The sequence below is a fragment of the Triticum dicoccoides genome, chromosome 7A (genome assembly GCF_002162155.2).
Source record: "Triticum dicoccoides isolate Atlit2015 ecotype Zavitan chromosome 7A, WEW_v2.0, whole genome shotgun sequence".
NCBI lineage: Eukaryota > Viridiplantae > Streptophyta > Magnoliopsida > Poales > Poaceae > Triticum > Triticum dicoccoides.
In genome coordinates, this window is record NC_041392.1 from 11,637,582 (window position 1) to 11,648,479 (window position 10,898).

The window sequence follows — 10,898 nt, forward strand, 5'->3', positions numbered from 1 at the left end:
AACGAACACGTTTAAAATGCATGATCAACTTTATTCTCAAATACATAATTTCCTTAATTTATGAACATTTGTCAAAATACATGATGAACAAATTTCAAATATACAGTAAACCTTTTAATACACTATGACTTTTTGATAATATAAGAGGAGCATTATTGAAATATACAATGAACAATTGCTAAAATAGAGCATGTAAAATTTAAAATAGATGATGAATATTTATCAAATACATGATAAACATTTTTGAAATGCATAATGAACATTTCAAAAATTCACAATGAATTTTTACCATTTTTTATTTTTAAAAATTCCATGTTTTCCAAGAAGTGCGAACACTGTTCAAAATTACAACAATTTTCACTACTTAATTTTGTAGACCTAGTTAAATATAGATGTTTTTATAAATAGATTCCTAATTTCCTAAATTGTCGGATTTCAAGTGAACATACAATTACAAGTAGCAACTTTTGTTTTGAGAATTCATACACATAAGATTAGTTTTTTTAGGCAAACACATAAGATTAGTGATCGGTATCATAAATCATCGTTGGCCCGACTCGTTAGCCCCAGTGCGCATGTTAATGGGCCCCGACATTCTAAGGCCCAGCTGAGGAGGCATTGTTGTTAAGGTAAAATCTGAACGGACAACACGTTGCCTCCTTTCTACCGGAAGGTGGCTGATTCGAGTATCGTCTAGCGCTTTTTTCTTTTTCAATCGTGTAATATAAGAAATACTAACATGGACCTGCACAGTGCATCTATTGATGTCTTCTACTCCCTTCGTTTCTAAATATTTGTCTTTCTAGAGATTTCAACAAGTTACTACATGCGGAGCAAAATGAGTGAATCTACACTCTAAAATATATCATATACATCCGTATGTGATAGTCCATTTGAAATATCTAAAAAGACAAATATTTAGGAACGGAAGGAGTAAATGATAATATTATCTTATAAATAAAATGTTGCTCTATTTATCAAAAATGGCAACGCACAACCTGCAACACAAAGTATTCGTTGTCGTTCACACAACAAGCAACGAATAGAATTCCCAACGCATATATGAGTGGCTATGGCACATCCTTTACAACACATACTTAAGGCGTTGCAAATCATGTGTTGCTATAGGGGGGTTCTTGCTGTAGTGAAACCACTTTCAGATAATGGCTTGTTTAGACGATTTAAACATGTTTATAACATGCGGGACCCACACGTCAGGGCTGACGTGGCAACAAAGTCAACTCTGTTTATTTTGACCGTTAAGTTGACGATTATTACAGGTGGGGCCCACAATCTTCTTCCGCCTCCACCTTCTCTCTCTCTCTCTCTCTCTCTCTCTCTCTGGAATTTCCTCGAACACCACCTGTGCACCCGCGCTTGAGCTCTGAAGTCCTCCATGGGGACGCACCGGTGCAGCACCTCCCCGGCGTTGGCCAAGGGCTCGTGCTTGTGCTCCACACGGGCTCTGTTGTCGGCGATGGAGACGGCCCAGAGCTCGTGTCGTGCGAAGATGAGCTGCTACTGGAGCGTGATGTTGGTGGCGGCGCTCCTGGATATCCTGATCCTGTGCCACAATGCAGTCCTCGAGCGTGGCCACGACGGGGGCTGGGCGGGCCCCCCGCGCGGGTGCTGGAGGAGGGCGCCATGCGGGGGCTCGTCGCGGTCGTCGTTGGACTGCTGATGCTATTTCCTATGTCGTGTGACCGAGCAGTGGCGAGCCGGAGTCGTGGAGGCTCATGAGTTCGGCGCGCGGCGGGCGGCCATGGGAAGGCGTGCAGCGGCCGGCCATGGGGAGGAGGGCTCGAACAGATGACGGGAGCCTTTGCCCCGGCGCAGCACCTCCCTGAGAGGTAGCACATGCCAAAGAAAGGAGGAGGAGGAAGAACATTATGGGCCCCGCCTGTCATAACGGTCAAAACAAAAGGGCCCTGCCTGTCATAAACGTGTTTAAAATCGTCCAAACTGGTCATTATCTGAATGTGGTAGTGTTTTATGGAAAATGTAGGTAGTTTTTAGTCAGTTTTTAAAAAGTGGTAGTTCTGTGGGATGGCAACCCCTAAAGGGGTAGTTTTTTTGTTAACCACTCCATTGAGGGCAAGGCTTGGAAAGAAGTAAGTATAATCAAGGGAGATGTCGATCCCTTCTTTAGGGTACTAGCCAGGTGGGTACCGAATGAGGAGTAAGCTTTATGTTGTAGAGGAGTGGAGTGTGGATTGCTTGGTCGCGTGGACGTCCGCATTGTTGTACACCACTTAGGTGGAGGGGCTCCTCACCCCATCCCTATCTCTAATATATGATCTGCATGCTTGTGTGTATTCGAGAGAAAAATGGGATAAACTGAAATTTATTTTCTGACCCAACCATATTCCATTCCAGGAACACAATATGATTGAAGTAGAGTATTCGCCATTATGGAACAATAGCAGCGACATCAAAATGCTGACTATTGGTGTTTCTCATACAAAAAGTTTAAAATGTTCTTCTCCAAACCTCTTGTGAGCAAAGCATCAGAGTAGCCACAATCATTCTCTGAAAAACAACTTCTTCCTGATCATGCACAACGATCGATTGGAAGTGGAGGCGGCGAGGAGATAAGTTGATGTTGTACACCACCCGCCTCCCTGCTTGCTTTGTTTGGTACCTCATGGGCCAAGGGTTGCTCCATAGACAATGGCACAATGTGTCCATTGACTTCATGAGTGCCATCGAGAGAGGTCCTAGGCATCCATCCCTGGTGGCGTGAGCTGGACGCGGACGGAGTGGCGGATGGCGATATCGCTCCGTGCCTCACCAAAGCTTGAGAGAACAGTTGATTTGCGTGTGCCCAGGGTGGCTTGCTCACCGAATTAGTTATAGTGCATCTCCATGGACTACAGGCCCATGTAGCGGTCAGAGGTGGTGTGTTGTGGCACTGGCGCATCGCATCACGATGTACCAACTCTTGACATGCTGCCTAGCATTCATTCCGTTCCCGAGGTATCCTATTCTCACCTTCCTGTACAATTTTTCCTTTTGCACTCCTTTTGCTAGCAATCAGAGATTGAGAGGAAGGCGACGAACCTCAATGACACTCAAACTCAAACATGAAGAAAACATACTCGATTGGAGGTCATGTTTGTAAGTTGGTCATTCCTTGCGGTGTTTCCAGTCGTTTAACTAAGAAAGAATCCCCTAGAGGTATGTCTCAGGTTAGGCACCACCGGTAGTGTTTGAAATGTATGACATCTCAAGCCAGGCCTTTTATCAGCCCGCTAGTGTTCAATAAATATTTTGGATCCCAGCTCAACATAATTATCCACCACCTAGCCATTGTGCAATACTTAGGTGAATTTTCTTTTGCCGGGAACTCACGTGAACTCCTTTAATTCTTGCACAGGTGTACTCAAGGGAACATAGGTGACCTTCATAGCTTTGACCTAGGAAACATTATAAATTCAGAACAAGTAGAAATGAAAACAAAATGAAGCAAAAGTAAAGCCAAACGCTTGATCTGCCTAAGCAAATGCATAAACAAGCAAGGGCCTTCCAAAGTTGAGTTTGCATGGAAGTGATATTTCAGCGTGGGGTTTTCCCTAACTCATTTATCCGTCCAATGGGGTTTAAGCGATCTCCCAAACTTACTAAGTTCAGTGAGCCAGCTCGACCAGCTCCATCTTCCACATGGAACTTAAGTCTATTCTAAACACTAATCAGCAAAGATCATCGTCTATTTTTCTCAAACAAATATATGCTTCCTATTATTCGCCAACTCATATGTAAGCAACAATTTTTTTCAAATGATGTATAGAAATGAGGGATTTTTGTCATTTTTTTCTTCTTGAAATCACCCCAAAGGATCTCAAATTCATTAAGAAAGAACAGAGTTGCCCGGTTAATTAACGAAAAGCCAGGTGAAAACCATCACAACACGGTCGAGAACGCACAAATGCACATGGGAGGAAAGGTCGCCGAAGTTGCAAAACGGTGTCATCATCATGACTGATGGAGACTCTGACTCCAACATCGACGAAATCCGACATAGACCGTGCGACAAACATGCACCAAGGCCCGTGTCGACCGAGGCCAAGCAGTCAACAACAACCCATGTCGACGACCAGGCAGCACCAATCAGTCGAAGGATGGGACGGCGAGCAGAACACAGTGTAGACCTAACTCCGTCTGAAGCTGCCATCGTTGCCATGCAGGAAGTCACACAAACATCCGCATCGCAGGACGGTCACTTGCTAGCCGCAATGCCGCGAGCGTCCGACCTATGGAGCATGCAAACAAGATCCGAAGCTCTTCAAGGCCACATCCCAAAGAGGGATGTGACGATGTCATTGCCTGACCCCGCCGGGCCATAGGTTTCCCTCCCAAAGAGAAGTGTCTGAGGGTGTAGGAGGATACGAATCTCCATGGTGACGCCTCCAGGGAGGTGCAATGATGCCCATGGATGCTGACGTCGCCAGGCGGCAAGACCAGGCAAGCTTCCACACCGAGCATACCCAACATCACTAGTACTCCTATGCAATGCACCTCTGCTGGTCCGCCCACCTCTCGCAGAGCCACCGCGCCTGCAGCATCGGGGAGTCACCAAGCCAGGGTTAAAATTCAACAAAATCTCAGTGAAATTTTCGAATTTTTGCATATTCCAGTGGGGCCCGAAATATTATTAACCCCAAAATTTTGATGCATATTCAAACAGATTCTAAAATAAATTTAAATTATTTTAGAATTCAATAAAATTAAGCTAAATCTGAAATATGAAAATCCGAAATAATTTCTGAAATATGCGAAATTTCTGAAATTTCGCATATTTCGATGGGCGAAATTATTTTGTTTTCGAAATTTAAAACTTGCACCAAGCAACACACCTTCGTACCAGCGAACACTAACGGGCTAGATCTAGTCTCCGTACTGGATCCGGCAGCCTCCTAAGTCTACACAGCCACAACACATCAGCCCGTCGTCGACATCAGCAGGGAGCATGGCGCAGACAAGCGAGCTGGTGCATCCCATGTCGCCACCATGGTGCGCTTAAGTAGTCAGATCTGGAGGCCAAGAGGGCGGTGACGGAGTTGAAGCCTCCCGGAGCCAGCTCCATTGGAGGTCGCCATCGGAGATGACAACGGACCGTGCCAGAGGAGGCACCGACCATGGGAAGAGGCAACACGTAGATTAGAGGGAGGATCCTCCCCCATCATGAGAGATCTCGGGCGGTCGAGGGAGCTCCCAACATTAACTATCCGCTGGGAGGGCTTAGCCCCCCGGCATCGTGGCGACGGTGAGGGGGGGGGGGAGCATGTGGAAAAGGCGAAGGCAGCGGAGGGCTAGGGTTCCATCTAAGTTGCCGCAAAATTGACTTGGTCCCATGATAGGATTCAGTGGGCAAGTCATGAGACTGTCGTGTGGTGAAAAATGTTGGGCCTTCTCTCATTTGTGGATTACTTGCATAAACAAAGCAAAGGTCGTTATTTCTTGCAAAATCTTTTTCTTTCCTTTTCAGTTCCACTTGGCTTCAGGGGATATAGCTAAGTTCGTAGAGATCCGCTTTTGCAATTGGGTCAGTATGATTATAGGTTGGATGTCTAATTGTCCGGGTCGAAGGTGCTCTCACTTCCTTGGCAAAAAGCATAGTAACTGGAGGGGGTAGAGTCGAGTCAATGACTTGCGTCTTAGAATAAAATTACTATATTAGTAATTTTAAGATTCATTTATCGGAACCCAGTGCTAGTGACACCACTCCCCTATATTCCCTCCCTCCCTCTTGCTTTCGCCGGCACATGTCAACAGGCAAAGCCTCCGTAGATGGTAGCGGCTGGATTCTTTCTCCCGCACATTAGGTGGTGTAGGGGGATTCATTTGTTGCAATTCAACAATCCAGCAGCCTGGTCCTGGTGGCGGGTGAGCTCACAAAGCACAGCAAGAAGCATGTGGGAGTAAGATTCTAATTGGTTTGCTGCAAAAATTTGGCAAAATGAAAAGTTCCCAAAAATCGTCAAATTTTGATAGATGGGAAAAAACCATTGGCAACCAACCAATTGACAACCATTTTTTTGGAATTGCCAACAATTGGCATGCCAATTATAGGCACTAAACCAGTCTTGCCATCGTCGGGTCGGGTAGGATGTCGGCTATGCCTCCGTCGATGCCGGCTTGCATGTGCTGCAGCCTCCCTTGTAGCACCGGGTTCGGGAGCTGGTGCAGCTCGTCACCGCCATCTCCCGCCTCTGTGTCCTCATCCACCGTCTCACTGCCAGGCAGCACATGTTGTGAGAGAGGAAGCGGGAGAGGCGGAAGGGGAGTGGGAGGAAGACGATCAGACAGACTGAAGAATGGTAGGTGTGGGCACATTAATTGTGAATCAATCAGAGTATATTTATTAGAAGTTTTGGACTAAAAACTAAAATGTCAAATTTAATTGTTCTTATTTTTTGAGTTGCATGTCATTTGTTTTAGTACTATCATTCATGTGGAAAAGAATTATATGAGACCAGGTTTCACGGGCTAGCATGTCAGACCCACCCTGATGAATGTCACTGGTCTTATATATTTTTTTTCACATTCAGGTTGTGTTTGAGAAAGGAGACATTTTTATAGGTGAGCCTTACAGGAACCAGGTTCTTTGTTGCAGTTCCACCTCCGACTCTTTATCCGGTCGATGTAGCCGAGCAGTGAACATCACGACCGAGCAGTGAACACCACGACGGTGAGGGCCTTTGTGATGAGCACCCGCGCCAACAAACTTGATCTTGACACTTCTCCGAGTTCAAGAAAGACGTGAAGCTGAGGAGGGTGGAGTGTACCCTGACACTGGCGGATCCAATGGGGAAAATGGCAAGTGCACCTAACAATTGGGAGGGCATTTCAACGGCCGTCTCACAAGCGTAACAAAACTGACCAAAGCCATCACACCGTGCAATACTCTCATCTCCTTTAGGATTCTCCTAACTATTTGCTTGCCGCCATCTCCTATTCTCAAGCAAAAAAATGGTTGGTAGACGCAATTATCCTTGTATATGATTGTCCCATGTTCTCACGGGATAATGACATCTCGAGCACATGTATCTTGGTGAAGAGCCCCATGGAGGGTTGAGATGTTTGAGATATATCTCTACTGCTAAAGGCGAGTTGCTGAATGATGGTGTGTCATCCAGCACCGCCCCCGAATTTGGTGTGCCATCCTTCACATTATTCACATAAACGACGGAAAAATTCAAACTACATTACTCAAAACTTGAAATTGAAGATGGAGAGGCAGAGATTTATCACTTTCTCGTCGTCCCTCTGCCCTTCCGGTCGCCGACGCAGCTTTAGGCGTCGGTAGCTGGTGGCAGATCGTCCAAGTCGTCCGACAAGGAACCTTGTTGGTGGTCGTCGTCAGAGGTGTCGGAGAGGATGACAAGCCCTTTTAGCCACTGGACCTCTCCGTCCTTCTGCCGTTTGAGCTTCCCGAGCAGAGTCGCCTCCACCGCTGCCTCCGCCGCCTCATGCTCGGAGTGCTCAATGGCAATCCGGAGCGCCTTGGCATTCTTCCAGCGGAGCCGCCGCGCGTCCGTCTCCGCGGTCGTAAGAGACCGGCGGTAAGCCCATTCAAGGAACCACACATCCTCATCGGACTCCTCCTCCATCCCGCGGCAGTGGGGCACGGACTGCTCTGCCTCCCTCCTCTCCCTTTGCCACCACCACTCGTGGCGGGCAGCGCATGCCTCTGATTCCAGCGTGCGCGTCCGCACCGGCGGGGCGGGCACAAGCACCCACCGCTGCCCACGTGGGGGGCAGCAGTCGGCTGGGGCAGGGGATGGCGTAGGGGAGGTGCGCATTGCGTAGGCCGCCTGTTGGAGTTGCGCACGGGGCGGGAGGGGCCAGCGCCGGCGTCCGAGTTGCACCGGTGGGGAAGCTGTGTCTGTGGTGAGGTTGCAGAGCCGGAGCTGCCCCCAGTCTCCACCTTGGACCGCTCCAAGGAGACGCGGACGGCAAGATCTTAGTCTGGATCCAGCTCAAAATTGAGGCGACATTGCGCCGGATTCTATCGGAATCGATGCGGGGAGAGGAGAGGATGGAGCGAGAGAGGAGAGTGAGTGAGCTAGGGTTTCGGAGCAATGAGCCGGATGGGGTTTTTTGTGGGACAACAATGGGGTCGGTGGTGTACCGGGCTTGTCAGGTGGACGCGCTCAGGCCACCCCATATCCGTCAGATATTTGGACTGGAGATGAGGGGAGCATGTCCACCCGGTCGGTTGAGGCCCGTTTAAGGTGTCCGTCTGGATCAAAAAATCATGACCGGTCAGTAACCGGGCGAGCTGCCCGGGCATTTGAGGCCAGTTTAGGGTGCCCGGTCGTAAATACTCTTAGTACTTGTGCCGGCTTCTCAAGGAGCCAAACACTGCTCAACTAAACGGGCGGAATAGATCCGACATGGTGGTATATAAGGTCAACTGTAACTGACCCTCTAAAAATAAAGGAGGATCCGGTCGAGTAAACCTTTAATGGAGTATTTTTACTCCAATATAAGTTTTGTCCGGACCTAGCCGATCCCGTAAATATAAATGATTTTTTCTATTTGCATTTCATTTTCGGCCACCGATACAAATTTCATAGCATCTTTATTTCATTGAACGGTATTTTGATACATTGGAGCACATAATTTACTAATTCTTCGTTACGAGAATGAAACTAAAGAAAACAAGAACCACAGTTAGACACATCAATAGGTATCCAACTTTCATAACGGCTCGTATTAGTTGGATTAATATCTTCTATTTCTTCATTGTTGATTTTTTCTATTGGGTTCTCGAGCTTACACACTTCTTTCTTCATGGGTTCTAATGAATTCGATATTGTGTGCATCTAGTATCATCTCTTGTCTACTCGATCTAGAGAGGAATGCATGAACATTTATTAAATTTCTCTCTATCAATAGATTGATGCAATCTTCTTCCCAGTATCACAACTTGCATTGGGCAAACAGTGAGCTACAAATTACGACCAATCCGATGAACAACCGAATCAAAAGAAGCACTCACATGTCTTTTTTGCACTTGAAGAACACCCATCCGGAGTGTTCCAATGTGGTGGAAATGCGGTGCACCACCTGCGGCGGGTAGTTGTCGCACTTTATGACCAGCAATTGGGAGCCGATGAGCTGCTCGGCCAGTGCCGAGCCCGGCCAACGGCCGAGCATGTCTTTGCCGGCGAACCTCCAACGAGTGAGATCCAACCGGCTAGAGGGGAAAGTCATATCTGCATGCGGCACAGAGGCGTTGCTAGGGCTGTGCGGTTCAGTAGCCAGCCAATCCATGACAAAGGCGTCATCACCGGCGGCTTGATGCATGAAATCCGAGTGTGACGGCGGCAGCCACGGATCTCCCGATTACGTGCCGGCAACTACGCGAGAGAGGCACAATTCCAGGTGGGCAAGGACTACAGTCGGGCCTCTAGAGCGTCGGCGGTGGCGGGTGGTGGCCGATAGGGGACGGAAGGAAGGCGCCGGCATAGATGCGGCGCAGGAACCAGATGGGTGAGGCAGCAGAGGAGAGGAGATTTTTTCCTCTGAGCGGTAAGGGCCGAGAAAAGACATGCATGTGCTAAACAGCGGAGTAAAAATAATCCTCCACTATTTGGTTTAGCGGTTCGGCTAGGTGCTAGTTAGACGAGTAAAATTAATTTTTTTTACTTCACTAACACCGGGACTAAGATCGATAGAAGTGGATACTGATAGAGTTTACCTTGTTATCTATGTATTCATCAAGTTTATTTCGTCGCATTAGTTTCGTTCATGCATGTAGTTGAAAGTTTAGTTAGCGGCATGCACAAAGCTCCGTAGAGTTGCAGCGGCCGAGTCTTTTGGCAGATAGTGTGGAGCTAGAAGCAGATGCAGTTAGTCGAGACGTGCATCAAGTGTGCCGGTGCGTGGGCAAGCTCCTAGTATGCTACAGATTTGGGACTGACTCAAGCTTGTGAAGTGCGTGAGCTGCTGGAGAAAGGAGCAGATCAAGCCGATATGTGTGGCTGGTCCGTTGTGGGCGCGTGCATGGAGAAGTGGAGTAGTGCGTGCACTACAGGAAAATTCTGTTTTCCGTTGTGTTAGGCTATAAGCCGAGAGCTATATTTCGGGTACTCGGCTTATACTACTAGGAAAAGGGCTACTAATGGCGCACCAGTTTTGCCTACTAATGGCGCATCATAGGTGCGCCATTAGTATCACGCCACTAGAATTTTTACTAATGGCGCATCACTGGTGCGTCATTAGTATCTGGTATACTAATGGCACACCTGGCAGTGCGCCATTAGTTTTGCCCACGGTGCGCCACTAGTGTCTGCTATACTAATGGCGCACCACACGGTAGTGCGCCATTAGTAACAATTTTTTTATTTTTTTTTCTTAATTTCAGGTCACTATTTCACCTATGAGATGTCCAACACATATATATACAACAAGCATCCATATAACAATCATAGCCAACACACAAGTTCCATCATATATACATACATAGCCAACACATAAGTTCCATCATATATACATACATAGCCAACACATAGTTCCATCGTTACATATTACAAAAGTTTCACATTGTTCATCCAACACCGTTATCCATCAATTCACAAAAATTTCACATTGATACAAAATAAAAACACAAATGGAAAAGAAGCACTCCATCCATGCAAGCTTCCGTGAATTAAATCAAATCTGCAAAATGATAAACAAGAAGTTAGAAGAAGAAAAAGAAGAAGACTAGAAGAATACTAGAAGAAGAAGAACACTAGAAGAAGAATAAGAAGAATTTTGGAAAAGAAGAAGAATAAGAAGAAGACTATAAGCTTATTATGTAAACTTGATCATTTTGTGCTAACATAAGTTATTTTGGAGCTAACCTATAGGAAACTAAGCATATAAGCTCTAAGTTAGTATATTAGAGC